The following is a 20,851-nucleotide window of genomic DNA, read 5'->3' as shown; positions in this document are numbered from 1 at the left end:
GAGGAGGTGAGGGACCTGTGTGTGAGCGTTTCTGAGGAGTGGATCAGACCTGTGCGTGAGTGCTTCTGAGGAGCTGACAGACGAGTGTGTGAGGGTTTCTGAGGAGAGAACAGATCTGTGTGTGAGTGTTTCTGAGGAATTGACAGACCTGTGTGTGAGTGTTTCTGAGGTGTGGATCAGACCTCTGTGTGAGTGTTTCTGAGGTGTGGATCAGACCTGTGTGTGAGTGTTTCTGAGGAGGTGACAGACCTGTGTGTGAGTGTTTCTGAGGAGGAGACAGACTTGTGTGTGAGTGTTTCTGAGGTGTGGATCAGACCTGTGTGTGAATGTTTCTGAGGTGTGGATCAGACCTGTGTGTGACTGTTTCTGAGGTGTGGATCAGACCTGTGTGTGAGTGTTTCTGAAGAGGTGACAGACCTGTGTATGAGTGTTTCTGAGGAGGTGAGGAACCTGTGTGTGAGTGTTTCTGAGGAGTGGATCAGACCTGTGTGTGAGTGTTTCTGAGGAGGTGACAGACCAGTGTGTGAGAGTTTCTGAGGTGTGGATCAGATCTGCGTGTGAGTGTTTCTGAGGAGTGGATCAGACCTGTGTGTGAGTGTTTCTGAGGAGGTGACAGACCTGTGTGTGAGTGTTTCTGAGGTGTGGATCAGACCTGTTTGTCAGTGTTTCTGAGGAGGAGACAGACAAGTGTCTGAGTGTTTCTGAGGAGGTGACAGACCTGTGTGTGAGTGTTTCTGAGCAGGTGACAGACCTGTGAGTGAGTGTTTCTGAGGAGGTGACAGACCTGTGTGTGAGTGTTTATGAGGAGTGGATGGATCAGTGTGTGAGTGTTTCTGAGGAGGTGACAGACCTGTGTGAGTGTTTCTGAGGTGTGCATCAGAACTGTGTGTGAGTGTTTCTGAGGAGTGGATCAGACCTGTGTGTGAGTGTTTCTGTGGAGGTGACAGAACTCTGTGTGAGTGTTTTTGAGCTGTGGATCAGACCTGTGTCTGAGTGTTTCTGAGGAGGTGACAGCCCTGTGTGTGAGTGTTTCTGAGGAGGTGAGGGACCTGTGTGTGAGTGTTTCTGAGGAGTGGATCAGACCTGTGTGTGAGCGTTTCTCAGGAAGTGACAGACCTGTGTGTGAGCGTTTCTGAGGTGTGGATCTGATCTGTGTGTGAGTGTTTCTGAGGTGTGGATCAGACCTGTGTGTGAGTGTTTCTGAGGAGGTGACAGACCTGTGTGTGAGTGTTTCTGAAGAGGTGACAGACCTGTGTATGAGTGTTTCTGAGGAGGTGAGGAACCTGTGTGTGAGTGTTTCTGAGGTGTGGATCAGACCTGTGTGTGAGTGTTTCTTAGGAGGAGACAGACCAGTGTCTGAGTGTTTCTGAGGAGGTGACAGACCTGTGTGTGAGTGTTTCTGAGGAGGTGACAGACCTGTGAGTGAGTGGTTCGGAGGAGGTGACAGACCCGTTTGTGAGTCTTTCTGAGGTGTGGATCAGACCTGTGTGTGAATGTTTCTGAGTAGTGGATCAGACCTGTGTGTGAGTGTTTCTGAGGAGGTAACAGACATGTGTGTGAGTGTTTCTGAGGTATTGATTAGACCTGTGTGTGAGAGTTTCTGATGTGTGGATCAGACCTGTATGCGAGGGTTTCTTAGGAGTGGATCAGACCTGTGTGTGAGTGCTTCTGAGGAGCTGACAGATGAGTGTGTGAGAGTTTCTGAGGAGACAACAGACCTGTGTGTGAGTGTTTTTGAGGTGTGGATCAGACCTGTGTGTGAGTGTTTCTGAGGTGTGGATCAGACCTGTGTGTGAGTGTTTCTGAGGAGGTGACAGACCTGTGTGTGAGTGTTTCTGAAGAGGTGGCAGACCTGTGTATGAGAGTTTCTGAGGAGGTGAAAACCTGTGTGTGAGTGTTTCTGAGGTGTGGATGGATCAGTGTGTGAGTGTTTCTGAAGAGGTGGCAGACCTGTGTATGAGAGTTTCTGAGGAGGTGACAGACCTGTGTGTGAGTGTTTCTGAGGAGTGGATGGATCAGTGTGTGAGTGTTTCTGAGGAGGTGACAGAACTGTGTGTGAGTGTTTTTGAGCTGTGGATCAGACCTGTGTCTGAGTGTTTCTGAGGAGGTGACCGACCTGTGTGTGAGTATTTCTGAGGTGTGGATCAGATCTGCGTGTGAGTGTTTCTGAGGTGTGTATCAGACCTGTGTGTGAGTGTTTCTGAGGAGGTGACAGACCTGTGTATGAGTGTTTCTGAGGTGTGGATCAGACCTGTGTGTGAGTAATTCTGAGGTGTGGATCAGACCTGTGTGTGAGTGTTTCTGAGGTGTGGATGAGACCTGTGTGTGAGTGTTTCTGAGGTGTGGATCAGACCTGTGTGTGAGTGTTTCTGAGGTGTGGATCAGACCTGTGTGTGAGTGTTTCTGAGGAGGTGACAGACCTGTGGGTGAGTGTTTCTGAGGAGTGGATGGATCAGTGTGTGAGTGTTTCTGAGGAGGTGACAGAACTGTGTGTGAGTGTTTCTGAGGAGTGGATCAGACCTGTGTGTGAGCGTTTCTCAGGAAGTGACAGACCTGTGTGTGAGCGTTTCTGAGGTGTGGATCTGATCTGTGTGTGAGTGTTTCTGAGGTGTGGATCAGACCTGTGTGTGAGTGTTTCTGAGGAGGTGACAGACCTGTGTGTGAGTGTTTCTGAAGAGGTGACAGACCTGTGTATGAGTGTTTCTGAGGAGGTGAGGAACCTGTATGTGAGTGTTTCTGAGGTGTGGATCAGACCTGTGTGTGAGTGTTTCTCAGGAGGAGACAGACCAGTGTCTGAGTGTTTCTGAGGAGGTGACAGACCTGTGTGTGAGTGTTTCTGAGGAGGTGACAGACCTGTGAGTGAGTGGTTCGGAGGAGGTGACAGACCCGTTTGTGAGTGTTTCTGAGGTGTGGATCAGACCTGTGTGTGAATGTTTCTGAGTAGTGGATCAGACCTGTGTGTGAGTGTTTCTGAGGAGGTAACAGACATGTGTGTGAGTGTTTCTGAGGTATTGATTAGACCTGTGTGTGAGAGTTTCTGATGTGTGGATCAGACCTGTATGCGAGGGTTTCTTAGGAGTGGATCAGACCTGTGTGTGAGTGCTTCTGAGGAGCTGACAGATGAGTGTGTGAGAGTTTCTGAGGAGACAACAGACCTGTGTGTGAGTGTTTATGTGGTGTGGATCTGACCTGTGTGTGAGTGTTTCTGAGGTGTGGATCAGACCTGTGTGTGAGTGTTTCTGAGGAGGTGACAGACCTGTGTGTGAGTGTTTCTGAAGAGGTGGCAGACCTGTGTATGAGAGTTTCTGAGGAGGTGAAAACCTGTGTGTGAGTGTTTGTGAGGTGTGGATGGATCAGTGTGTGAGTGTTTCTGAAGAGGTGGCAGACCTGTGTATGAGAGTTTCTGAGGAGGTGACAGACCTGTGTGTGAGTGTTTCTGAGGAGTGGATGGATCAGTGTGTGAGTGTTTCTGAGGAGGTGACAGAAATGTGTGTGAGTGTTTTTGAGCTGTGGATCAGACCTGTGTCTGAGTGTTTCTGAGGAGGTGACCGACCTGTGTGTGAGTATTTCTGAGGTGTGGATCAGATCTGCGTGTGAGTATTCTGAGGTGTGTATCAGACCTGTGTGTGAGTGTTTCTGAGGAGGTGACAGACCTGTGTGTGAGTGTTTCTGAGGTGTGGAACAGACCTGTGTGTGAGTAATTCTGAGGTGTGGATCAGACCTGTGTGTGAGTGTTTCTGAGGTGTGGATCAGACCTGTGTGTGAGTGTTTCTCAGGAGGAGACAGACCAGTGTCTGAGTGTTTCTGAGGAGGTGACAGACCTGTGTGTGAGTGTTTCTGAGGAGGTGACAGACCTGTGAGTGAGTGGTTCGGAGGAGGTGACAGACCCGTTTGTGAGTGTTTCTGAGGTGTGGATCAGACCTGTGTGTGAATGTTTCTGAGTAGTGGATCAGACCTGTGTGTGAGTGTTTCTGAGGAGGTAACAGACATGTGTGTGAGAGTTTCTGAGGTATTGATTAGACCTGTGTGTGAGAGTTTCTGATGTGTGGATCAGACCTGTATGCGAGGGTTTCTTAGGAGTGGATCAGACCTGTGTGTGAGTGCTTCTGAGGAGCTGACAGATGAGTGTGTGAGAGTTTCTGAGGAGACAACAGACCTGTGTGTGAGTGTTTCTGTGGAGGTGACAGAACTCTGTGTGAGTGTTTCTGAGCTGTGGATCAGACCTGTGTCTGAGTGTTTCTGAGGAGGTGACAGCCCTGTGTGTGAGTGTTTCTGAGGAGGTGAGGGACCTGTGTGTGAGTGTTTCTGAGGAGTGGATCAGACCTGTGTGTGAGCGTTTCTCAGGAAGTGACAGACCTGTGTGTGAGCGTTTCTGAGGTGTGGATCTGATCTGTGTGTGAGTGTTTCTGAGGTGTGGATCAGACCTGTGTGTGAGTGTTTCTGAGGAGGTGACAGACCTGTGTGTGAGTGTTTCTGAAGAGGTGACAGACCTGTGTATGAGTGTTTCCGAGGAGGTGAGGAACCTGTGTGTGAGTGTTTCTGAGGTGTGGATCAGTCCTGTGTGTGAGTGTTTCTCAGGAGGAGACAGACCAGTGTCTGAGTGTTTCTGAGGGGGTGACAGACCTGTGTGTGAGTGTTTCTGAGGAGGTGACAGACCTGTGAGTGAGTGGTTCGGAGGAGGTGACTGACCCGTTTGTGAGTGTTTCTGAGGTGTGGATCAGACCTGTGTGTGAATGTTTCTGAGTAGTGGATCAGACCTGTGTGTGAGTGTTTCTGAGGAGGTAACAGACATGTGTGTGAGTGTTTCTGAGGTATTGATTAGACCTGTGTGTGAGAGTTTCTGATGTGTGGATCAGACCTGTATGCGAGGGTTTCTTAGGAGTGGATCAGACCTGTGTGTGAGTGCTTCTGAGGAGCTGACAGATGAGTGTGTGAGAGTTTCTGAGGAGACAACAGACCTGTGTGTGAGTGTTTTTGTGGTGTGGATCAGACCTGTGTGTGAGTGTTTCTGAGGTGTGGATCAGACCTGTGTGTGAGTGTTTCTGAGGAGGTGACAGACCTGTGTGTGAGTGTTTCTGAGGAGTGGATGGATCAGTGTGTGAGTGTTTCTGAGGAGGTGACAGAACTGTGTGTGAGTGTTTTTGAGCTGTGGATCAGACCTGTGTCTGAGTGTTTCTGAGGAGGTGACCGACCTATGTGTGAGTATTTCTGAGGTGTGGATCAGATCTGCGTGTGAGTGTTTCTGAGGTGTGTATCAGACCTGTGTGTGAGTGTTTCTGAGGAGGTGACAGACCTGTGTGTGAGTGTTTCTGAGGTGTGGATCAGACCTGTGTGTGAGTAATTCTGAGGTGTGGATCAGACCTGTGTGTGAGTGTTTCTGCGGTGTGGATGAGACCTGTGTGTGAGTGTTTCTGAGGTGTGGATCAGACCTGTGTGTGAGTGTTTCTGAGGTGTGGATCAGACCTGTGTGTGAGTGTTTCTGAGGAGGTGACAGACCTGTGGGTGAGTGTTTCTGAGGAGTGGATGGATCAGTGTGTGAGTGTTTCTGAGGAGGTGACAGAACTGTGTGTGAGTGTTTTTGAGCTGTGGATCAGACCTGTGTCTGAGTGTTTCTGAGGAGGTGACCGACCTGTGTGTGAGTATTTCTGAGGTGTGGATCAGATGTGCGTGTGAGTGTTTCTGAGGTGTGTATCCGACCTGTGTGTGAGTGTTTCTGAGGAGGTGACAGACCTGTGCGTGAGTGTTTCTGAGGTGTGGATCAGACCTGTGTGTGAGTATTTCTGAGGTGTGGATCAGACCTGTGTGTGAGTGTTTCTGAGGTGTGGATGAGACCTGTGTGTGAGTGTTTCTGAGGTGGGGATCAGACCTGTGTGTGAGTGTTTCTGAGGTGTGGATCAGACCTGTGTGTGAGTGTTTCTGAGGAGGTGACAGACCTGTGGGTGAGTGTTTCTGAGGTGTGGATCAGACCTGTGTGTGAGTGTTACTGAGGTGTGGATCTGATCTGTGTGTGAGTGTTTCTGAGGTGTGGATCAGACCTGTATGCGAGGGTTTCTTAGGAGTGGATCAGACCTGTGTGTGAGTGCTTCTGAGGAGCTGACAGATGAGTGTCTGAGTGTTTCTGGGGAGGTGACAGACCTGTGTGTGAGTGTTTCTGAGGAGGTGACAGACCTGTGAGTGAGTGGTTCGGAGGAGGTGACAGACCCGTTTGTGAGTGTTTCTGAGGTGTGGATCAGACCTGTGTGTGAATGTTTCTGAGTAGTGGATCAGACCTGTGTGTGAGTGTTTCTGAGGTGGGGATCAGACCTGTGTGTGAGTGTTTCTGAGGTGTGGATCAGACCTGTGTGTGAGTGTTTCTGAGGAGGTGACAGACCTGTGGGTGAGTGTTTCTGAGGTGTGGATCAGACCTGTGTGTGTGTGTTACTGAGGTGTGGATCTGATCTGTGTGTGAGTGTTTCTGAGGTGTGGATCAGACCTGTATGCGAGGGTTTCTTAGGAGTGGATCAGACCTCTGTGTGAGTGCTTCTGAGGAGCTGACAGATGAGTGTCTGAGTGTTTCTGAGGAGGTGACAGACCTGTGTGTGAGTGTTTCTGAGGAGGTGACAGACCTGTGAGTGAGTGGTTCGGAGGAGGTGACAGACCCGTTTGTGAGTGTTTCTGAGGTGTGGATCAGACCTGTGTGTGAATGTTTCTGAGTAGTGGATCAGACCTGTGTGTGAGTGTTTCTGAGGAGGTAACAGACATGTGTGTGAGTGTTTCTGAGGTATTGATTAGACCTGTGTGTGAGAGTTTCTGATGTGTGGATCAGACCTGTATGCGAGGGTTTCTTAGGAGTGGATCAGACCTGTGTGTGAGTGCTTCTGAGGAGCTGACAGATGAGTGTGTGAGAGTTTCTGAGGAGACAACAGACCTGTGTGTGAGTGTTTCTGTGGAGGTGACAGAACTCTGTGTGAGTGTTTTTGAGCTGTGGATCAGACCTGTGTCTGAGTGTTTCTGAGGAGGTGACAGCCCTGTGTGTGAGTGTTTCTGAGGAGGTGAGGGACCTGTGTGTGAGTGTTTCTGAGGAGTGGATCAGACCTGTGTGTGAGCGTTTCTCAGGAAGTGACAGACCTGTGTGTGAGCGTTTCTGAGGTGTGGATCTGATCAGTGTGTGAGTGTTTCTGAGGTGTGGATCAGACCTGTGTGTGAGTGTTTCTGAGGAGGTGACAGACCTGTGTGTGAGTGTTTCTGAAGAGGTGACAGACCTGTGTATGAGTGTTTCTGAGGAGGTGAGGAACCTGTGTGTGAGTGTTTCTGAGGTGTGGATCAGACCTGTGTGTGAGTGTTTCTGAGGTGTGGATCAGACCTGTGTGTGAGTGTTTCTGAGGAGGTGACAGACCTGTGGGTGAGTGTTTCTGAGGAGTGGATGAATCAGTGTGTGAGTGTTTCTGAGGAGGTGACAGAACTGTGTGTGAGTGTTTTTGAGCTGTGGATCAGACCTGTGTGTGAGTGTTTCTGAGGAGGTGACCGACCTGTGTGTGAGTATTTCTGAGGTGTGGATCAGATGTGCGTGTGAGTGTTTCTGAGGTGTGTATCTGACCTGTGTGTGAGTGTTTCTGAGGAGGTGACAGACTTGTGCGTGAGTGTTTCTGAGGTGTGGATCAGACCTGTGTGTGAGTGTTTCTGAGGAGGTAACAGACATGTGTGTGAGTGTTTCTGAGGTATTGATTAGACCTGTGTGTGAGAGTTTCTGATGTGTGGATCAGACCTGTATGCGAGGGTTTCTTAGGAGTGGATCAGACCTGCGTGTGAGTGCTTCTGAGGAGCTGACAGACGAGTGTGTGAGAATTTCTGAGGAGACAACAGACCTGTGTGTGAGTGTTTTTGAGGTGTGGATCAGACCTGTGTGTGAGTGTTTCTGAGGTGTGGATCAGACCTGTGTGTGAGTGTTTCTGAGGAGGTGACAGACCTGTGTGTGAGTGTTTCTGAAGAGGTGGCAGACCTGTGTATGAGAGTTTCTGAGGAGGTGAAAACCTGTGCGTGAGTGTTTCTGAGGTGTGGATGGATCAGTGTGTGAGTGTTTCTGAAGAGGTGGCAGACCTGTGTGTGAGTGTTTCTGAGGTGTGGATCAGACCTGTGTGTGAGTGTTACTGAGGTGTGGATCTGATCTGTGTGTGAGTGTTTCTGAGGTGTGGATCAGACCTGTATGCGAGGGTTTCTTAGGAGTGGATCAGACCTGTGTGTGAGTGCTTCTGAGGAGCTGACAGATGAGTGTCTGAGTGTTTCTGAGGAGGTGACAGACCTGTGTGTGAGTGTTTCTGAGGAGGTGACAGACCTGTGAGTGAGTGGTTCGGAGGAGGTGACAGACCCGTTTGTGAGTGTTTCTGAGGTGTGGATCAGACCTGTGTGTGAATGTTTCTGAGTAGTGGATCAGACCTGTGTGTGAGTGTTTCTGAGGAGGTAACAGACATGTGTGTGAGTGTTTCTGAGGTATTGATTAGACCTGTGTGTGAGAGTTTCTGATGTGTGGATCAGACCTGTATGCGAGGGTTTCTTAGGAGTGGATCAGACCTGTGTGTGAGTGCTTCTGAGGAGCTGACAGATGAGTGTGTGAGAGTTTCTGAGGAGACAACAGACCTGTGTGTGAGTGTTTCTGTGGAGGTGACAGAACTCTGTGTGAGTGTTTTTGAGCTGTGGATCAGACCTGTGTCTGAGTGTTTCTGAGGAGGTGACAGCCCTGTGTGTGAGTGTTTCTGAGGAGGTGAGGGACCTGTGTGTGAGTGTTTCTGAGGAGTGGATCAGACCTGTGTGTGAGTGTTTCTCAGGAAGTGACAGACCTGTGTGTGAGCGTTTCTGAGGTGTGGATCTGATCTGTGTGTGAGTGTTTCTGAGGTGTGGATCAGACCTGTGTGTGAGTGTTTCTGAGGAGGTGACAGACCTGTGTGTGAGTGTTTCTGAAGAGGTGACAGACCTGCGTATGAGTGTTTCTGAGGAGGTGAGGAACCTGTGTGTGAGTGTTTCTGAGGTGTGGATCAGACCTGTGTGTGAGTGTTTCTGAGGTGTGGATCAGACCTGTGTGTGAGTGTTTCTGAGGAGGTGACAGACCTGTGGGTGAGTGTTTCTGAGGAGTGGATGGATCAGTGTGTGAGTGTTTCTGAGGAGGTGACAGAACTGTGTGTGAGTGTTTTTGAGCTGTGGATCAGACCTGTGTGTGAGTGTTTCTGAGGAGGTGACCGACCTGTGTGTGAGTATTTCTGAGGTGTGGATCAGATGTGCGTGTGAGTGTTTCTGAGGTGTGTATCTGACCTGTGTGTGAGTGTTTCTGAGGAGGTGACAGACCTGTGCGTGAGTGTTTCCGAGGTGTGGATCAGACCTGTGCGTGAGTGTTTCTGAGGAGGTAACAGACATGTGTGTGAGTGTTTCTGAGGTATTGATTAGACCTGTGTGTGAGAGTTTCTGATGTGTGGATCAGACCTGTATGCGAGGGTTTCTTAGGAGTGGATCAGACCTGTGTGTGAGTGCTTCTGAGGAGCTGACAGATGAGTGTGTGAGAGTTTCTGAGGAGACAACAGACCTGTGTGTGAGTGTTTTTGAGGTGTGGATCAGACCTGTGTGTGAGTGTTTCTGAGGTGTGGATCAGACCTGTGTGTGAGTGTTTCTGAGGAGGTGACAGACCTGTGTGTGAGTGTTTCTGAAGAGGTGGCAGACCTGTGTATGAGAGTTTCTGAGGAGGTGAAAACCTGTGTGTGAGTGTTTCTGAGGTGTGGATGGATCAGTGTGTGAGTGTTTCTGAAGAGGTGGCAGACCTGTGTATGAGAGTTTCTGAGGAGGTGACAGACCTGTGTGTGAGTGTTTCTGAGGAGTGGATGGATCAGTGTGTGAGTGTTTCTGAGGAGGTGACAGAACTGTGTGTGAGTGTTTTTGAGCTGTGGATCAGACCTGTGTCTGAGTGTTTCTGAGGAGGTGACCGACCTGTGTGTGAGTATTTCTGAGGTGTGGATCAGATCTGCGTGTGAGTGTTTCTGAGGTGTGTATCAGACCTGTGTGTGAGAGTTTCTGAGGAGGTGACAGACCTGTGTGTGAGTGTTTCTGAGGTGTGGATCAGACCTGTGTGTGAGTATTTCTGAGGTGTGGATCAGACCTGTGTGTGAGTGTTTCTGAGGTGTGGATGAGACCTGTGTGTGAGTGTTTCTGAGGTGTGGATCAGACCTGTGTGTGAGTGTTTCTGAGGTGTGGATCAGACCTGTGTGTGAGTGTTTCTGAGGAGGTGACAGACCTGTGGGTGAGTGTTTCTGAGGAGTGGATGGATCAGTGTGTGAGTGTTTCTGAGGAGGTGACAGAACTGTGTGTGAGTGTTTTTGAGCTGTGGATCAGACCTGTGTCTGAGTGTTTCTGAGGAGGTGACCGACCTGTGTGTGAGTATTTCTGAGGTGTGGATCAGATGTGCATGTGAGTGTTTCTGAGGTGTGTATCCGACCTGTGTGTGAGTGTTTCTGAGGAGGTGACAGACCTGTGTGTGAGTGTTTCTGAGGTGTGGATCAGACCTGTGTGTGAGTATTTCTGAGGTGTGGATCAGACCTGTGTGTGAGTGTTTCTGAGGTGTGGATGAGACCTGTGTGTGAGTGTTTCTGAGGTGGGGATCAGACCTGTGTGTGAGTGTTTCTGAGGTGTGGATCAGACCTGTGTGTGAGTGTTTCTGAGGAGGTGACAGACCTGTGGGTGAGTGTTTCTGAGGTGTGGATCAGACCTGTGTGTGAGTGTTTCTGAGGTGTGGATCTGATCTGTGTGTGAGTGTTTCTGAGGTGTGGATCAGACCTGTATGCGAGGCTTTCTTAGGAGTGGATCAGACCTGTGTGTGAGTGCTTCTGAGGAGCTGACAGATGAGTGTGTGAGAGTTTCTGAGGAGAGAACAGACCTGTGTGTGAGTGTTTTTGAGGTGTGGATCAGACATGTGTGTGAGTGTTTCTGAGGTGTGGATCAGACCTGTGTGTGAGTGTTTCTGAGGAGGTGACAGACCTGTGTGTGAGTGTTTCTAAAGAGGTGGCAGACCTGTGTATGAGAGTTTCTGAGGAGGTGAAAACCTGTGTGTGAGTGTTTCTGAGGTGTGGATTAGACCTGTGTGTGAGTGTTTCTGAGGAGGTGACCGACCTGTGTGTGAGTATTTCTGAGGTGTGGATCAGATGTGCGTGTGAGTGTTTCTGAGGTGTCTATCCGACCTGTGTGTGAGTGTTTCTGAGGAGGTGACAGACCTGTGTGTGAGTGTTTCTGTGGAGGTGACAGAACTCTGTGTGAGTGTTTTTGAGCTGTGGATCAGACCTGTGTCTGAGTGTTTCTGAGGAGGTGACAGCCCTGTGTGTGAGTGTTTCTGAGGAGGTGAGGGACCTGTGTGTGAGTGTTTCTGAGGAGTGGATCAGACCTGTGTGTGAGCGTTTCTCAGGAAGTGACAGACCTGTGTGTGAGCGTTTCTGAGGTGTGGATCTGATCTGTGTGTGAGTGTTTCTGAGGTGTGTATCAGACCTGTGTGTGAGTGTTTCTGAGTAGGTGACAGACCTGTGTGTGAGTGTTTCTGAGGTGTGGATCAGACCTGTGTGTGAGTATTTCTGAGGTGTGGATCAGACCTGTGTGTGAGTGTTTCTGAGGTGTGGATGAGACCTGTGTGTGAGTGTTTCTGAGGTGTGGATCAGACCTGTGTGTGAGTGTTTCTGAGGTGTGGATCAGACCTGTGTGTGAGTGTTTCTGAGGAGGTGACAGACCTGTGTGTTAGTGTTTCTGAAGAGGTGGCAGACCTGTGTATGAGAGTTTCTGAGGAGGTGAAAACCTGTGTGTGAGTGTTTCTGAGGTGTGGATGGATCAGTGTGTGAGTGTTTCTGAAGAGGTGGCAGACCTGTGTATGAGAGTTTCTGAGGAGGTGACAGACCTGTGTGTGAGTGTTTCTGAGGAGTGGATGGATCAGTGTGTGAGTGTTTCTGAGGAGGTGACAGAACTGTGTGTGAGTGTTTTTGAGCTGTGGATCAGACCTGTGTCTGAGTGTTTCTGAGGAGGTGACCGACCTGTGTGTGAGTATTTCTGAGGTGTGGATCAGATCTGCGTGTGAGTGTTTCTGAGGTGTGTATCAGACCTGTGTGTGAGTGTTTCTGAGGAGGTGACAGACCTGTGTGTGAGTGTTTCTGAGGTGTGGATCAGACCTGTGTGTGAGTATTTCTGAGGTGTGGATCAGACCTGTGTGTGAGTGTTTCTGAGGTGTGGATGAGACCTGTGTGTGAGTGTTTCTGAGGTGTGGATCAGACCTGTGTGTGAGTGTTTCTGAGGTGTGGATCAGACCTGTGTGTGAGTGTTTCTGAGGAGGTGACAGACCTGTGGGTGAGTGTTTCTGAGGAGTGGATGGATCAGTGTGTGAGTGTTTCTGAGGAGGTGACAGAACTGTGTGTGAGTGTTTTTGAGCTGTGGATCAGACCTGTGTCTGAGTGTTTCTGAGGAGGTGACCGACCTGTGTGTGAGTATTTCTGAGGTGTGGATCAGATGTGCATGTGAGTGTTTCTGAGGTGTGTATCCGACCTGTGTGTGAGTGTTTCTGAGGAGGTGACAGACCTGTGTGTGAGTGTTTCTGAGGTGTGGATCAGACCTGTGTGTGAGTATTTCTGAGGTGTGGATCAGACCTGTGTGTGAGTGTTTCTGAGGTGTGGATGAGACCTGTGTGTGAGTGTTTCTGAGGTGGGGATCAGACCTGTGTGTGAGTGTTTCTGAGGTGTGGATCAGACCTGTGTGTGAGTGTTTCTGAGGAGGTGACAGACCTGTGGGTGAGTGTTTCTGAGGTGTGGATCAGACCTGTGTGTGAGTGTTTCTGAGGTGTGGATCTGATCTGTGTGTGAGTGTTTCTGAGGTGTGGATCAGACCTGTATGCGAGGCTTTCTTAGGAGTGGATCAGACCTGTGTGTGAGTGCTTCTGAGGAGCTGACAGATGAGTGTGTGAGAGTTTCTGAGGAGAGAACAGACCTGTGTGTGAGTGTTTCTAAAGAGGTGGCAGACCTGTGTATGAGAGTTTCTGAGGAGGTGAAAACCTGTGTGTGAGTGTTTCTGAGGTGTGGATCAGACCTGTGTGTGAGTGTTTCTGAGGAGGTGACCGACCTGTGTGTGAGTATTTCTGAGGTGTGGATCAGATGTGCGTGTGAGTGTTTCTGAGGTGTCTATCCGACCTGTGTGTGAGTGTTTCTGAGGAGGTGACAGACCTGTGTGTGAGTGTTTCTGTGGAGGTGACAGAACTCTGTGTGAGTGTTTTTGAGCTGTGGATCAGACCTGTGTCTGAGTGTTTCTGAGGAGGTGACAGCCCTGTGTGTGAGTGTTTCTGAGGAGGTGAGGGACCTGTGTGTGAGTGTTTCTGAGGAGTGGATCAGACCTGTGTGTGAGCGTTTCTCAGGAAGTGACAGACCTGTGTGTGAGCGTTTCTGAGGTGTGGATCTGATCTGTGTGTGAGTGTTTCTGAGGTGTGTATCAGACCTGTGTGTGAGTGTTTCTGAGTAGGTGACAGACCTGTGTGTGAGTGTTTCTGAGGTGTGGATCAGACCTGTGTGTGAGTATTTCTGAGGTGTGGATCAGACCTGTGTGTGAGTGTTTCTGAGGTGTGGATGAGACCTGTGTGTGAGTGTTTCTGAGGTGTGGATCAGACCTGTGTGTGAGTGTTTCTGAGGTGTGGATCAGACCTGTGTGTGAGTGTTTCTGAGGAGGTGACAGACCTGTGGGTGAGTGTTTCTGAGGAGTGGATGGATCAGTGTGTGAGTGTTTCTGAGGACGTGACAGAACTGTGTGTGAGTGTTTTTGAGCTGTGGATCAGACCTGTGTCTGAGTGTTTCTGAGGAGGTGACCGACCTGTGTGTGAGTATTTCTGAGGTGTGGATCAGATGTGCGTGTGAGTGTGTCTGAGGTGTGTATCCGACCTGTGTGTGAGTGTTTCTGAGGAGGTGACAGACCTGTGTGTGAGTGTTTCTGAGGTGTGGATCAGACCTGTGTGTGTGTATTTCTGAGGTGTGGATCAGACCTGTGTGTGAGTGTTTCTGAGGTGTGGATGAGACCTGTGTGTGAGTGTTTCTGAGGTGGGGATCAGACCTGTGTGTGAGTGTTTCTGAGGTGTGGATCAGACCTGTGTGTTAGTGTTTTTGAGGAGGTAACAGACATGTGTGTGAGTGTTTCTGAGGTGTTGATTAGACCTGTGTGTGAGTGTTTCTGAGGTGTGGATCAGACCTGTATGCGAGGGTTTCTTAGGAGTGGATCAGACCTGTGTGTGAGTGCTTCTGCGGAGCTGACAGATGAGTGTGTGAGAGTTTCTGAGGAGAGAACAGACCTGTGTGTGAGTGTTTTTGAGGTGTGGATCAGACCTGTGTGTGAGTGTTTCTGAGGTGTGGATCAGACCTGTGTGTGAGTGTTTCTGAGGAGGTGACAGACCTGTGTGTGAGTGTTTCTAAAGAGGTGGCAGACCTGTGTATGAGAGTTTCTGAGGAGGTGAAAACCTGTGTGTGAGTGTTTCTGAGGTGTGGATCAGACCTGTGTGTGAGTGTTTCTCAGGAGCAGACAGACCAGTGTCTGAGTGTTTCTGAGGAGGTGACAGACCTGTGTGTGAGTGTTTCTGAGGAGTGGATGGATCAGTGTGTGAGTGCTTCTGAGGAGGTGACAGACCTGTGTGAGTGTTTCTGAGGTGTGCATCAGATCTGTGTGTGAGTGTTTCTGAGGAGTGGATCAGACCTGTGTGTGAGTGTATCTGAGGAGGTGACAGAACTGTGTGTGAGTGTTTTTGAGCTGTGGATCAGACCTGTGTCTGAGTGTTTCTGAGGAGGTGACAGCCCTGTGTGTGAGTGTTTCTGAGGAGGTGAGGGACCTGTGTGTGAGTGTTTCTGAGGAGTGGATCAGACCTGTGTGTGAGTGTTTCTGAGGAGGTGAGGGACCTGTGTGTGAGTGTTTCTGAGGAGTGGATCAGACATGTGTGTCAGTGTTTCTGAGGTGTGGATCAGACCTGTGTCTGAGTGTTTCTGAGGAGGTGAGGGACCTGTGTGTGAGGGTTTCTGAGGAGCTGACAGACGAGTGCGTGAGGGTTTCTGAGGAGAGAACAGATCTGTGTGTGAGTGTTTCTGAGGAATTGACAGACCTGTGTGTGAGTGTTTCTGAGGTGTGGATCAGACCTCTGTGTGAGTGTTTCTGAGGTGTGGATCAGACCTGTGTGTGAGTGTTTCTGAGGAGGTGACAGACCTGTGTGTGAGTGTTTCTGAGGAGGAGACAGACTTGTGTGTGAGTGTTTCTGAGGTGTGGATCAGACCTGTGTGTGAATGTTTCTGAGGTGTGGATCAGACCTGTGTGTGAGTGTTTCTGAGGAGGTAACAGACATGTGTGTGAGTGTTTCTGAGGTGTTGATTAGACCTGCGTGTGAGTGTTTCTGAGGTGTGGATCAGACCTGTATGCGAGGGTTTCTGAGGAGTGGATCAGACCTGTGTGTGAGTGCTTCTGAGGAGCTGACAGATGAGTGTGTGAGAGTTTCTGAGGAGAGAACAGATTTGTGTCTGAGTGTTTCTGAGGTGTGGATCAGACCTGTGTGTGAGTGATTCTGAGGTGTGGATCAGACCTGTGTGTGAGTGTTTCTGAAGAGGTGACAGACCTGTGTACGAGTGTTTCTGAGGAGGTGAGGAACCTGTGTGTGAGTGTTTCTGAGGAGTGGATCAGACCTGTGTGTGAGTGTTTCTGAGGAGGTGACAGACCAGTGTGTGAGAGTTTCTGAGGTGTGGATCAGATCTGCGTGTGAGTGTTTCTGAGGAGTGGATCAGACCTGTGTGTGAGTGTTTCTGAGGAGGTGACAGACCTGTGTGTGAGTGTTTCTGAGGTGTGGATCAGACCTGTTTGTCAGTGTTTCTGAGGAGGAGACAGACAAGTGTCTGAGTGTTTCTGAGGAGGTGACAGACCTGTGTGTGAGTGTTTCTGAGCAGGTGACAGACCTGTGAGTGAGTGTTTCTGAGGAGGTGACAGACCTGTGTGTGAGTGTTTATGAGGAGTGGATGGATCAGTGTGTGAGTGTTTCTGAGGAGGTGACAGACCTGTGTGAGTGTTTCTGAGGTGTGCATCAGAACTGTGTGTGAGTGTTTCTGAGGAATGGATCAGACCTGTGTGTGAGTGTTTCTGTGGAGGTGACAGAACTCTGTGTGAGTGTTTTTGAGCTGTGGATCAGACCTGTGTCTGAGTGTTTCTGAGGAGGTGACAGCCCTGTGTGTGAGTGTTTCTGAGGAGGTGAGGGACCTGTGTGTGAGTGTTTCTGAGGAGTGGATCAGACCTGTGTGTGAGCGTTTCTCAGGAAGTTACAGACCTGTGTGTGAGCGTTTCTGAGGTGTGGATCTGATCTGTGTGTGAGTGTTTCTGAGGTGTGGATCAGACCTGTGTGTGAGTGTTTCTGAGGTGTGGATCAGACCTGTGTGTGAGTGTTTCTGAAGAGGTGACAGACCTGTGTATGAGTGTTTCTGAGGAGGTGAGGAACCTGTGTGTGAGTGTTTCTGAGGAGTGGATCAGACCTGTGTGTGAGTGTTTCTGAGGAGGTGACAGACCAGTGTGTGAGAGTTTCTGAGGTGTGGATCAGATCTGCGTGTGAGTGTTTCTGAGGTGTGGATCAGACCTGTGTGTGAGTGTTTCTGAGGAGGTGACAGCCCTGTGTGTGAGTGTTTCTGAGGAGGTGAGGGACCTGTGTGTGAGTGTTTCTGAGGAGTGGATCAGACCTGTGTGTGAGCGTTTCTCAGGAAGTGACAGACCTGTGTGTGAGCGTTTCTGAGGTGTGGATCTGATCTGTGTGTGAGTGTTTCTGAGGTGTGTATCAGACCTGTGTGTGAGTGTTTCTGAGTAGGTGACAGACCTGTGTGTGAGTGTTTCTGAGGTGTGGATCAGACCTGTGTGTGAGTATTTCTGAGGTGTGGATCAGACCTGTGTGTGAGTGTTTCTGAGGTGTGGATGAGACCTGTGTGTGAGTGTTTCTGAGGTGTGGATCAGACCTGTGTGTGAGTGTTTCTGAGGTGTGGATCAGACCTGTGTGTGAGTGTTTCTGAGGAGGTGACAGACCTGTGGGTGAGTGTTTCTGAGGAGTGGATGGATCAGTGTGTGAGTGTTTCTGAGGAGGTGACAGAACTGTGTGTGAGTGTTTTTGAGCTGTGGATCAGACCTGTGTCTGAGTGTTTCTGAGGAGGTGACCGACCTGTGTGTGAGTATTTCTGAGGTGTGGATCAGATGTGCGTGTGAGTGTGTCTGAGGTGTGTATCCGACCTGTGTGTGAGTGTTTCTGAGGAGGTGACAGACCTGTGTGTGAGTGTTTCTGAGGTGTGGATCAGACCTGTGTGTGTGTATTTCTGAGGTGTGGATCAGACCTGTGTGTGAGTGTTTCTGAGGTGTGGATGAGACCTGTGTGTGAGTGTTTCTGAGGTGGGGATCAGACCTGTGTGTGAGTGTTTCTGAGGTGTGGATCAGACCTGTGTGTTAGTGTTTTTGAGGAGGTAACAGACATGTGTGTGAGTGTTTCTGAGGTGTTGATTAGACCTGTGTGTGAGTGTTTCTGAGGTGTGGATCAGACCTGTATGCGAGGGTTTCTTAGGAGTGGATCAGACCTGTGTGTGAGTGCTTCTGCGGAGCTGACAGATGAGTGTGTGAGAGTTTCTGAGGAGAGAACAGACCTGTGTGTGAGTGTTTTTGAGGTGTGGATCAGACCTGTGTGTGAGTGTTTCTGAGGTGTGGATCAGACCTGTGTGTGAGTGTTTCTGAGGAGGTGACAGACCTGTGTGTGAGTGTTTCTAAAGAGGTGGCAGACCTGTGTATGAGAGTTTCTGAGGAGGTGAAAACCTGTGTGTGAGTGTTTCTGAGGTGTGGATCAGACCTGTGTGTGAGTGTTTCTCAGGAGCAGACAGACCAGTGTCTGAGTGTTTCTGAGGAGGTGACAGACCTGTGTGTGAGTGTTTCTGAGGAGTGGATGGATCAGTGTGTGAGTGCTTCTGAGGAGGTGACAGACCTGTGTGAGTGTTTCTGAGGTGTGCATCAGATCTGTGTGTGAGTGTTTCTGAGGAGTGGATCAGACCTGTGTGTGAGTGTATCTGAGGAGGTGACAGAACTGTGTGTGAGTGTTTTTGAGCTGTGGATCAGACCTGTGTCTGAGTGTTTCTGAGGAGGTGACAGCCCTGTGTGTGAGTGTTTCTGAGGAGGTGAGGGACCTGTGTGTGAGTGTTTCTGAGGAGTGGATCAGACCTGTGTGTGAGTGTTTCTGAGGAGGTGAGGGACCTGTGTGTGAGTGTTTCTGAGGAGTGGATCAGACATGTGTGTCAGTGTTTCTGAGGTGTGGATCAGACCTGTGTCTGAGTGTTTCTGAGGAGGTGAGGGACCTGTGTGTGAGGGTTTCTGAGGAGCTGACAGACGAGTGCGTGAGGGTTTCTGAGGAGAGAACAGATCTGTGTGTGAGTGTTTCTGAGGAATTGACAGACCTGTGTGTGAGTGTTTCTGAGGTGTGGATCAGACCTCTGTGTGAGTGTTTCTGAGGTGTGGATCAGACCTGTGTGTGAGTGTTTCTGAGGAGGTGACAGACCTGTGTGTGAGTGTTTCTGAGGAGGAGACAGACTTGTGTGTGAGTGTTTCTGAGGTGTGGATCAGACCTGTGTGTGAATGTTTCTGAGGTGTGGATCAGACCTGTGTGTGAGTGTTTCTGAGGAGGTAACAGACATGTGTGTGAGTGTTTCTGAGGTGTTGATTAGACCTGCGTGTGAGTGTTTCTGAGGTGTGGATCAGACCTGTATGCGAGGGTTTCTGAGGAGTGGATCAGACCTGTGTGTGAGTGCTTCTGAGGAGCTGACAGATGAGTGTGTGAGAGTTTCTGAGGAGAGAACAGATTTGTGTCTGAGTGTTTCTGAGGTGTGGATCAGACCTGTGTGTGAGTGATTCTGAGGTGTGGATCAGACCTGTGTGTGAGTGTTTCTGAAGAGGTGACAGACCTGTGTACGAGTGTTTCTGAGGAGGTGAGGAACCTGTGTGTGAGTGTTTCTGAGGAGTGGATCAGACCTGTGTGTGAGTGTTTCTGAGGAGGTGACAGACCAGTGTGTGAGAGTTTCTGAGGTGTGGATCAGATCTGCGTGTGAGTGTTTCTGAGGAGTGGATCAGACCTGTGTGTGAGTGTTTCTGAGGAGGTGACAGACCTGTGTGTGAGTGTTTCTGAGGTGTGGATCAGACCTGTTTGTCAGTGTTTCTGAGGAGGAGACAGACAAGTGTCTGAGTGTTTCTGAGGAGGTGACAGACCTGTGTGTGAGTGTTTCTGAGCAGGTGACAGACCTGTGAGTGAGTGTTTCTGAGGAGGTGACAGACCTGTGTGTGAGTGTTTATGAGGAGTGGATGGATCAGTGTGTGAGTGTTTCTGAGGAGGTGACAGACCTGTGTGAGTGTTTCTGAGGTGTGCATCAGAACTGTGTGTGAGTGTTTCTGAGGAATGGATCAGACCTGTGTGTGAGTGTTTCTGTGGAGGTGACAGAACTCTGTGTGAGTGTTTTTGAGCTGTGGATCAGACCTGTGTCTGAGTGTTTCTGAGGAGGTGACAGCCCTGTGTGTGAGTGTTTCTGAGGAGGTGAGGGACCTGTGTGTGAGTGTTTCTGAGGAGTGGATCAGACCTGTGTGTGAGCGTTTCTCAGGAAGTTACAGACCTGTGTGTGAGCGTTTCTGAGGTGTGGATCTGATCTGTGTGTGAGTGTTTCTGAGGTGTGGATCAGACCTGTGTGTGAGTGTTTCTGAGGTGTGGATCAGACCTGTGTGTGAGTGTTTCTGAAGAGGTGACAGACCTGTGTATGAGTGTTTCTGAGGAGGTGAGGAACCTGTGTGTGAGTGTTTCTGAGGAGTGGATCAGACCTGTGTGTGAGTGTTTCTGAGGAGGTGACAGACCAGTGTGTGAGAGTTTCTGAGGTGTGGATCAGATCTGCGTGTGAGTGTTTCTGAGGTGTGGATCAGACCTGTGTGTGAGTGTTTCTGAGGAGGTGACAGACCTGTGTGTGAGTGTTTCTGAGGTGTGGATCAGACCTGTTTGTCAGTGTTTCTGAGGAGGAGACAGACAAGTGTCTGAGTGTTTCTGAGGAGGTGACAGACCTGTGTGTGAGTGTTTCTGAGCAGGTGACAGACCTGTGAGTGAGTGTTTCTGAGGAGGTGACAGACCTGTGTGTGAGTGTTTATGAGGAGTGGATGGATCAGTGTGTGAGTGTTTCTGAGGAGGTGACAGACCTGTGTGAGTGTTTCTGAGGTGTGCATCAGAACTGTGTGTGAGTGTTTCTGAGGAGTGGATCAGACCTGTGTGTGAGTGTTTCTGTGGAGGTGACAGAACTCTGTGTGAGTGTTTTTGAGCTGTGGATCAGACCTGTGTCTGAGTGTTTCTGAGGAGGTGACAGCCCTGTGTGTGAGTGTTTCTGAGGAGGTGAGGGACCTGTGTGTGAGTGTTTCTGAGGAGTGGATCAGCCCTGTGTGTGAGTGTTTCTGAGGAGTGGATCAGACCTGTGTGTGAGTGTTTCTGAGGAGGTGACAGACCAGTGTGTGAGAGTTTCTGAGGTGTGGATCAGATCTGCGTGTGAGTGTTTCTGAGGAGTGGATCAGACCTGTGTGTGAGTGTTTCTCAGGAGGTGACAGACCTGTGTGTGAGTGTTTCTGAGGTGTGGATCAGACCTGTTTGTCAGTGTTTCTGAGGAGGAGACAGACAAGTGTCTGAGTGTTTCTGAGGAGGTGACAGACCTGTGTGTGAGTGTTTCTGAGCAGGTGACAGACCTGTGAGTGAGTGTTTCTGAGGAGGTGACAGACCTGTGTGTGAGTGTTTATGAGGAGTGGATGGATCAGTGTGTGAGTGTTTCTGAGGAGG

The sequence above is a fragment of the Mobula birostris genome, unplaced genomic scaffold (genome assembly GCF_030028105.1).
Source record: "Mobula birostris isolate sMobBir1 unplaced genomic scaffold, sMobBir1.hap1 scaffold_1002, whole genome shotgun sequence".
Lineage (NCBI taxonomy): Eukaryota > Metazoa > Chordata > Chondrichthyes > Myliobatiformes > Myliobatidae > Mobula > Mobula birostris.
The sequence above is the reverse complement of the archived record's forward strand: the minus strand, read 5'-3'. Positions refer to the sequence as shown.